We start from the raw sequence: 10,435 nt of genomic DNA on the forward strand, positions 1-10,435 counted from the left end.
AGATACGTCAGTGGCTCAGCGATCCGTGAAAAATTCTTGACGAAGCGCCTGTAATAGGCGCACAGTCCAAGAAATCTACGCACTGCCTTCTTGTCAGCGGGCGCAGGAAAGTTGGAGATGGCCGCAGTTTTGTGAGGGTCGGGACGCACTCCAGACTTGTTGATGACGTGGCCCAAAAACAAGAGCTCCTCGTATGCGAAGCGGCACTTTTCTGGCTTCAACGTGAGTCCGGAGGTCTTGATTGCTTGAAGAACTGTTTCAAGGCGCCGGAGGTGTTCCTCGAAGCTTGAGGCAAACACAACGACGTCGTCCAAATAGACGAGGCAAGTCTGCCACTTCAAGCCTGCCAGTACTGTGTCCATGACACGTTGGAAAGTGGCAGGCGCCGAGCAAAGACCAAACGGCATGACCTTGAACTCGAACAATCCGTCTGGTGTTATAAACGCAGTCTTCTCCCGGTCCCTCTCGTCGACTTCGATTTGCCAGTAGCCGGTTTTGAGGTCCATCGACGAAAAATACTTTGCGTTGTAGAGTCGATCCAAGGCGTCGTCAATCCGTGGGAGGGGGTATACGTCCTTCTTCGTGATTTTGTTGAGGCGACGATAATCGACGCAGAAACGTAGGGTTCCATCCTTCTTCTTCACTAACACCACGGGGGACGCCCACGGACTCTTGGACGGCTGGATGATGTCGTCGCGTAGCATTTCGTCGACTTGTTGCCTTATGGCCTCGCGTTCGCGCGCCGAAACTCGGTACGGGCTCTGACGGAGTGGCCGGACATTTTCGTCGGTTATGATGCGGTGCTTGGCGACAGGGGTTTGTCGAACTTTTGACGACGACGAGAAGCAGTCCTCGTATTGCAGGAGCAGAGCCTTTAGTTGTTCTTTCTTGTGCCTGGGAAGGTTCTGATTGACGTCGAAAGTTGGTTCAGGTACTATTGTCGTCGTTGCAGGTGCACTGGAATCCGTGAAGGCGAACGCACTGCTGGCTTGTACTATTTCGTCGATGTAGGCGACCGTGGTGCCTTTGTTAATGTGCTTGTATTCGGGGCTGAAGTTCGTGAGCATCACCCTTGCTTTCCCTGCACGTAGCTCAGCTATGCCTCTAGCGACGCAAATTTCACGGTCGAGCAGTAAGTGATGATCGCCCTCGATGACGCCCTCCATGTCTGCAGGCACTACGGTACCGACGGAAATCATTACGCTGGAGCGAGGCGGAACGGTGACTTGTTCTTCAAGCACATTCAAGGCATGGTAACTTATGCTTGTATCCGGTGGTATCGCGTTGTGCGTTGAAAGCGTTATCGACCTGGACCTTAAGTCGATGACTGCACCGTGTTGATTTAGAAAGTCCATGCCTAGGATGACATCCCTGGAGCAGTGCTGCAGGATTACGAAGCTCGCCGGGTAAGTGCGGTTGTTTACCGTGACTCGCGCAGTGCAGATTCCAGTCGGCGTTATTAGGTGGCCTCCCGCTGTCCGGACATCGGGTCCTTGCCAGGCTGTTTTCACCTTCTTCAACTTGGCGGCGAACGGGCCACTGAAGACGGAATAGTCGGCTCCAGTGTCGACGAGAGCGGTGACGTTATGGCCATCGATGAGCACGTCTACATCGGTAGACCGGCGTCTGGCGTTGCGGTTAATTCGTGGTGTCGGATCACGGCTGCGTCGGCTTGCTCTGCTGCTGCTACGTCGCGTCGGAAGGTCTTCTTTCGGCGGCGAAGTGTTGTCAAGGCTGTTGCTAGGCGGCGTGCTGATATCTCGTCGTGATGAATCGTGAATCGTCGTCGTCGGCGGCGTCGGAGGATCTTCGGCATTGCGTCGTACAGCAACCGCACCTCCATCGGTTGCTGCCTTTAGTTTCCCGGGTAAGGGCTGGGAGATCGGCCCCGGGTGGGACCGTTGTACTGACGGCGATGCGGCGAGATGTAGCGGCCTGGTGACGGCGAGTGTGAGGATCGTCGTGGTTGCCACTGGGCTCCGGCGAGGTAGTCGGCGATGTCGCGCGGTCGTTCACCTCGATCGGGACGCGGCGCGTTGACGGGGAACCCTCGTAGGCCCATCTCGCGGTATGGGCATCGACGGTAGACACGGCCGGCTTCCCCGCAGTGATAGCAGAGCGGGCGGTGGTCGGGGGCGCGCCAAATGTCCGTCTTCCTCTGGTAGCTGCGCTGGGCGACGGGCGGGCGTGCTGGTGGCGGCGGCGGTGGACGACGGAACTGCGGCGTTACGGGGCCCTGGCGCGAGCGCGGAGGGGGGCCTTGACGACGGGCGACGGCGGCGTAGGTCAGCGCTTCCGGCTGGGGTTGCGGCGATTGTGGCTGCACATCGGGAACTCCAAGTGAGCGCTGAACTTCGTCTTTGACGACGTCGGCGATAGATGCCACGTGAGGCTGCGACCTGGGAAAGAGCTTATGCAGCTCCTCGCGAACGACCGCTCTGATGGTCTCGCGCAGGTCGTCGGCGCCTAGCGCTTGAGCGTCGGCGTAGTTGGTCAGGGCACGGCGGTTGTATTGCCTGACGCGCATTTGAAGCGTCTTCTCGATCGTTGTAGCCTCGGAAAGAAATTCGGCGACAGTCTTGGGCGGGTTGCGCATCAATCCGGCGAATAGTTGGTCTTTGACACCCCGCATCAAGAACCGAACTTTCTTTTCTTCAGACATGTTGGGGTCGGCGTGGCGGAAGAGGCGAGTCATCTCCTCCGTGAAGATCGCGATGTTCTCGTTCGGCAATTGCACTCTGGTTTCTAAGAGAACCTCTGCCCTCTCTTTTCGTACGACACTCGTGAAGGTCCTCACGAAGTTTTCACGAAAGAGGTCCCACGTAGCCAGGGTGGTCTCTCTGTTCTCAAACCAGGTTCGAGCAGCGTCATCCAACGAAAAATAGACATGGCTTAGCTTGTCGTCGTCGCTCCATTTGTTGAACGTCGCGGTCCGCTCGTATGTCTCCAGCCAGGTTTCAGGGTCTTCAGCCGATGATCCACGGAAGGTCGGGGGCTCCCGAGGTTGTTGCAGCAAGATGGGGGACGCTGGGGCTGCCATTGAGGTCGTTGACTTGGCCTTGATCGCTGTGGTCTTCTCGGGAAGAAGTCCGTACTCCGGCAGAAGTCCTTGCTGCCTACGGCTAGCTCGCTGGTCCTTGGTGACGTTGGCGTTGTCCTCCGGTTTCGGGCTTGGATCGCGGCTTTGCGGGGGCGTTCGCTGCATGAACGCACTAGCACCTCCACCAGATGTCACGTAGTAGTGACGCTGAAGAAAACAGTCGTAAAACTGTGTACGACGAAACTGGTTGTTTATTGGGCGAACCTGTGCCCACAAAGTCAAGGTACACTCAAAGCACAATGATAGCGGCGAACACAGTCGGCGATCGTCGAAAATCTGATCAGCGACGAAACGCGTCGGCTTTTATACCTGAGTCATCGAAGGTTCTAGATTAATTCCTGATGCCCGCGTGTCTTCCAGAAAGTTCTAGACAATTCGCGTCAGTCATGCAATCAGATAACAGAAGCGTCGGTGAAAACAGGCAATGGAAAGAATCATCGATAACGTTCTAGAAACTTCCGATACAGGCGCGTCCTGCGCCGAGCGATAACGTTTAACATTTGTTAGCCGGTGGAAAGTGGCCACCGGTGAAAGACAAACATGTATACGTGTCAATATTTGCTTCCAATTTTAAGATGCTATAGCGTGAAAATTAATATTAACGATTATAATTCATTTATTATCTCATTCTTAAGTTGAAAATCCCATTTAGGTATCCTTTATTTTTCTTCCCACTGCCGCCCGATTCATGGCCAATCCCCCGTAGTGGGTTGTGCTATATCCTATAGGCACCAAACCAAACCAAAACACCTGCGCTGGTTCAGCTCTGAGTCCTCGACGAGCTGTTCAAGGTCCCGGGCCCAGTCCAGGTCAAGGTCACGGTCCAGGTCCTGGTCCCGGTCTCGATCCCAGTACCAGTCAAGGTCCAAGTCCCGATTCTGCTCGGAGTGGCCAAAGCCAGTATAGAAGCAAGGGCAGCGGCAGCCTTCTACCTCGTCATCCACGTCGAAGCAGAAGAACCAAACGGGCAAGAAGAACCCAGCCAACAACAGCAAGGTGAGCCGGAATCAGTCTAGTACCTCCTCCGCTCAAAATACCAGTGACAATAGTGAATGCTCTCCAGAATATACCCGCATCTGGGAAGAAAATAAATAACTCAAAGCTCAGGTTCACGACCTAAATCAACGCATGCAACGCTTAGAAGCGATGTTAAGCAAAACAAACAACACACCGGCAGGGCCGCAAAGCGGAACAATAGGCTACCAGCCCGCCATCTCCATTCCTCCCTCCTCGAGAACCACCATGCCCTCCTTGCTCCCCGGTGCGGTCTCGGCAGCAGCAGGCCAGTGTAGTCACCCTTGAAACCATTTATGCTACGATGCCACAGATGCTTTGCCAAATGGGCGAATTAAACAATAAAGTCAAGGAGAACACACTAAGCAGCGAAGACCTTGAAAGAAGAATACGCAAGGTTGAGCTTGGCTCGCGCAAGCGGGTCAACGATGAGAGCAGCAACCCACGCATCAATGTGTACAGGCCCATAACCAATACGGGTGATGTCAGCGACGCCGACAACTGCGATGGTGGTGCATGAACGTCAGCAATGGCTAACACCACTCGCAGCCCGCACGAGCAGCTCGAGATCTGGCAGTGAAATTGTCGCTCTTTCAACAAGAAGGCAATTCGCTCCAGCTCTTCATCCAAAATCACCCATACCCCCCGACGTCATCTGCCTGAAAAAGGTCGGGAACCAGCCCATCAAGCTACGGGGCTACTACGTGATTAAACATGTGGGATCACCGAAAGTCGCGGTTTTACTTCACAAAACGGTGACGGCAGTGGCACAACATTATCAATATCATCACATTAATCACATGGTAGTGGAAGTATACTCCCCCGCAGAAGAGGGGTAGACGTAGCACTTTCATTCTGAATTTGTACAATCCGCCGAGAGCTCAAATGCATGACTTTCACTACATCATTTACGACAGCGCGAGAGCCGCTGCCTGCAACCAGCAGGTAGTGGTGGGAGATATGAACGCTATACACACGGCTTGGAGCTACCAACAAGACACGCAGAAGGGGAGGTCGCTCATCGATGCGGGCATCGAATTGATAACCAACCTCCTCCAACCAACCCGAGTAGGCAACAGTGTTAGTCGAGACATGTTTCCGGACCTGTCATTTATCAAAAACGTAAGGAAGTACTCATGGACGCACCTGGGCGAAACACTGGGCAGCGATCACTACATCCTCAACATCTCGGTGTCCACCCCGAAACTCAAGAGAACAATTGGAGAAATTAGGCTCACGGACTGGCAGGCGTACAGGCTGTACCCTCCGCCCGAAAGCGGTATAGCGGACATAGCGGAATGGATGCAGCACCTCCGAGTCGCCCACATCCAAACCACCAAAACCATCCAGCGCACGGTGGAGACGCCCGAAGTCGACCGCCGGCTCTTACACCCATGGGAAGCCCATGAGGGCCTCCTCAAACGGTGGAAGCGACAGTCGTTAAACCGGAAACTTCCTCTATGAATCGCGCACATAACAGAAGAAACCAGAGGTTACGCGACCGAGCTGACGCAGCAAAATTGGGTACAGGTTTGCACCTCACTCAAACGTAGCCTGAGTACGGCGAAGGCGTGGGCCATGCATCCTGCGTTGCCTGATCGAGCCCGAGAAGGCCAAATCGACAACCAGTCGGACTCTTGAAGAAATCGCTCACAAATTCCCCGGGATTGACCTGGATCTGATTGACACCTTAAAAACCAGATACCTGTGTAGCGACCACATACGACCTTGCCGCCTAAAATATGAAGGGGAACCAAGACCAGAACTGGACGCTCCGATCACGGAGGAAGAGGTGTATGCCGCGGCACGAGCCTCACAGCACAACACTGCTCCCGGGGCTGACAAAATTACCAACGCCATGATTAGAGACCTGAGCCCGATGCACATCCTGCACTTGACCAAATACCTAAACGAGGAGCTCTGGAGCAAGGGCCACGTACCGAACGAGTGGAAACGCGCGGAAATCGTGACGATTCCCAAACCCGGCAAGAAGCCTGCGATCGACGCCCTGCGTCCCATCTCGCTGACTTCGTGCTTCGGCAAGCTGTACCAGAGGGTCATCGGAGCCCACCTCCAACACTGCAAAGAGGACGGTGGCCTCTTCACGCGCACCATGCTTCGCTTCAGGCCGGGACTTTCTGCGCAAGATGCTTTCCTAATCCTAAGGGAAGAAGTTCTCAAGGGCATCCCGAAGGGAGGAGAACACCTCCTGCTTACACTCGACCTGAAAGGGGCCTTTGATAAGATCTCTCACGAGGCCGTTCTCAAGGGACTGAACGACATCAGCTGTGGGGAGCGCATCTTTAATTACGTTAAATGGTTCCTGACGCGCCGGCCGGCAACGATCGGAATAGGCCAGACTCGATCGGATAAGATCGAGGTGCCAAACAAAGGAACGGCGCAAGGGGCGATAGTCTCCCCGATTCTCTTCAACATCGCGATGCTAGCACTGACCAAAGAGCTGCGAAAGATCCCAGACCTAGGTTACGCCCTATACGCAGACGACATCACGCTATGGGCCACCAAGGGCTCCCTCGCGCGAAAAGAGGCGACCCTTCAGGAGGCTGCAACGGCCGTGGAGCGATTTGCGGCAGCGACCGGGATGCGTTGCGCGTCCTAGAAGTCCGAGGTGATCCGGGTGCACGGAGGAGGAATCTACAAGTCCCCCGGCCCTATCGAACTCTATCTACAGGGCCACAAGATCATGGAAAGCAATGACACTAGGATTCTGGGTTTTTGGATCCAGAGCAACCTGAAAGCCTCCCACATCATCCAAACCCTAAGGTCCGCCACCAACCAGATCTCGGGGATTATCAAACGAATCACAAGAACAAGTCGATGCCATCATCAGAGGCGCGTACAAAACGGCCCTGCGTCTCCCTGTTACCACCTGAAACAAGACGTGAGTGGCTCTCGAGATCCACAACACCTTCACTGAGCTGTCGGACGCGGGTATGGCTTCGCAAAAAGCCAGGCTACAGAACACGGCGGCGGGCAGAGCCACCCTCCACCGAACCGGAACGGCAACGGAGCTTCGTGCCCTCGGTGAGCAGCGATCACTCCCGCCCGCGGTCAGAAGGAAGATCAAGGCGAACCCCATATCAAAGCACATGAGTCATGAACTCCACGAAGGACGACGCAAGGCGCGGGTCGACAGACAGCGCCGACAATTCAAGGATGACCCGAACGTAACGCACGTGGACGTGGCGGCGTACCCTGCAGGGGGCATCTTCGCGGTAGCCGCCGTGAACGGAAGAGACAACTCCTTGACCCTTGCGGCCTCTGTCAGGGCAGAGACCCCAGCTGCGGCTGAGACCATAGCCGCGGCGCTAGTAATAAAACAACATGACAGGGTGGGCAGGGAAGTTCATCTCGTTACCGACTCGTAACAGGCCTGCCGTAACTTTAGGAACGGGCAAACACCGCTGCTGGCGGCTCAGATTCTAGGCCCGAGGCTGCAAGAATCCCATCAAATCATGTGGACGCCGGGCCACGCGGGACTGGAGAGGAACTAAAGGGCAAACGCCTTAGCTCGAGCGCTAATTAACCGAGCTGGGCAAACCCAATCGTCTCATCAATCCCCATAACCTTCGTGCCCCTGCCATCCAATTACTGCGACCGACTCGAGGTCCATTGACTCAACCGAAGGATTTATCCTCCCTTTCACAAAATCACAAAAAGATCAGCACTGAAGAGGCAGTAGCTCTCAGACTTATCCAAACAAACACATTCCCAAACCTACACAGATACAGCAAAATATACCCACAAACATATCGCGGTATCTGCGCCTAGTGCGGCGACACACGCCCTACGCTCTCTCACATCTCATGGGGGTGCGGGGGCGAACCTCAACTCTTAAAGTCGCCTAGCACGTCATTTGAGCGGTGGGAGGTACAGCTGATCGGCGATACCTTGGCAGGACAAGAAGCTTTCGTCCAGCAAGTACTTCGAGCAGCCATGGCCAGTGGAGTCCTGGAATGAGGACACCACCCAGTCGTCCTCAAGATCAGTGACCTCTATGGTCCAAATAAATGTTTTCTCTCTCCCCCTCATGTCGATTCCAGCAAGTGCATTGGAACTGCATCATATTTTTTGCCAATGCTGCTGGCTATCTTGGCCATTACACGGTGGCCACATTTTGTACATTTGAACACAAAGTTGAATGAATGACTGTGCTGCAATATATTAAAAAAAGATGCTTGCATCACTGCAAGTACAACAATCAGAACATGATACAAACAAATGTACATAATAAGATGCACACAAATGCTAATTACATGAACAGATGCAATCAGTTGGCCGCCATCTGTTGCAAACAAAAAAGAAGAAAAAGAAGCACAGGCCAACGCTGCAATGGGACCACGCATAATCATTCTTCTTGCCAGGTATATGGGCTATAGGAGAAACACACGTGGGAACCTATAAGTTATCTTGAGGTAGCAGCTATGGAAGATGTTGCATTCCACAGTTGGCCACTCAACCACTCAAGTGTGTTCAGTCTGTACTTGTACTTGAGCACACTTTTTATTGCCTATATATTAAAAATTTAATTAGGTCTACTAAAAAATTGGGAAATGTTTGGATTCTGAGTCTTGCAAAGGTAAATAGTTTTATTCCATTCTTGTTCATGAAGAAAGCCTATACAAAATCTTAGAGATATTGTCAGTGCAACTCACTTTCCCTCAGAACATATGTAGTATGTTATTGACATGGCCCTATCGAGTCCTGCGCCAAATGACATTGGCCCCCTATGAAATTACGATGGATCATATCCATGTCATAAATCAGGTAATCGAGAAATCTGCGGAGTACAATCAACCTCTCTACATGGCTTTCATAGATTACGAAAAGGCATTTGATTCAGTAGAGATACCAGCAGTCATAGAGGCATTGCGTAATCAAGGAGTACAGGAGGCATACGTGAATATCTTAGCAAACATCTACAAGGATTTAACAGCTACCTTGGCTCTCCACAAGAAAAGTAGAAAGATACCTATCAAGAAAGGGGTCAGGCAAGGAGACACAATCTCTCCAATGCTATTCACTGCATGCTTAGAAGAAGTATTCAAGCTGTTAGACTGGGAAGGCTTAGGAGTGAGGATCAATGGCGAATATCTCAGCAACCTTCGGTTTGCAGATGACATTGTCCTATTCAGCAACAATGGAGACGAATTACAACAAATGATTGAGGACCTTAATCGACAAAGTGTAAGAATTGGGTTGAAGATGAATATGCAGAAGACAAAGATAATGTTCAATAGCCTGGCAAGGGAACAAGAATTCAGGATCGCCAGTCAGCCTCTAGAGTCTGTAAAGGAGTACGTTTATCTAGGTCAATTACTCACAGGGGACCCTGATCACGAGAAAGAAATTTGCAGAAGAATAAAATTGGGTTGGAGTGCATACGGCAGGCATTACCAAATCCTGACTGGGAGCTTACCACTGTCGTTGAAAAGAAAAGTGTACAATCATTGCATTCTACCGGTGCTAACATATGGGGCAGAAACTTGGAGGTTAACAAAGAAGCTCGAGAACAAGTTAAGGACCGCACAAAGAGCGATGGAACGAAAAATCTTAGGACTAACGTTAAGAGACAGGAAGAGAGCGGTGTGGATCAGAGAACAAACGGGGATAGCCGATATTCTAGTTGACATTAAGCGGAAGAAATGGAGCTGGGCAGGCCATGTAATGCGTAGGATGGATAACCGGTGGACCATTAGGGTTACAGAATGGATACCAAGAGAAGGGAAGCGCAGTCGAGGTCGGCAGAAAACCAGATGGGATGATGAAGTTAGGAAATTTGCAGGCGCAAATTGGAATACGCTAGCGCAAGACAGGGGTAATTGGAGATCGCAGGGAGAGGCCTTCGTCCTGCAGTGGACATAAAATATAGGCTGATGATGATGATGATGAAATATATCCGCTGACACCCAAGTCACACCACCTGACTGCCACACCACCACTGATTGTCACTGATTGACTGGCACACCACCAAGCGACATTGTGCACGTTTGCCGCCTCAAGCTTTACAACAGAGGCACGCCGTCTCAACCATAGAAAGCACCGGGACGGTGCTTCATCCACCGGGGTTATTTCACGGTGGAACCATGAAGACGCCAACAATGAGGGCTCGAGTGAACGCTCGAGCGAGGCGTGAGCCTATGTTTTTGTGCTATGTAACTTGACGAGTACCAACCAGCTACTTCCGAACGAATAAATGCTCACCGTAACAGTATTACTGCTAGATGCATGTAGCATTTCTAATAATGTGCTCGTATTATGTGTCTTTCCTCGTATGCTGTGTTTTCCTCTATGCTTTGT

The sequence above is a fragment of the Dermacentor silvarum genome, chromosome 8 (assembly GCF_013339745.2).
Source record: "Dermacentor silvarum isolate Dsil-2018 chromosome 8, BIME_Dsil_1.4, whole genome shotgun sequence".
Lineage (NCBI taxonomy): Eukaryota > Metazoa > Arthropoda > Arachnida > Ixodida > Ixodidae > Dermacentor > Dermacentor silvarum.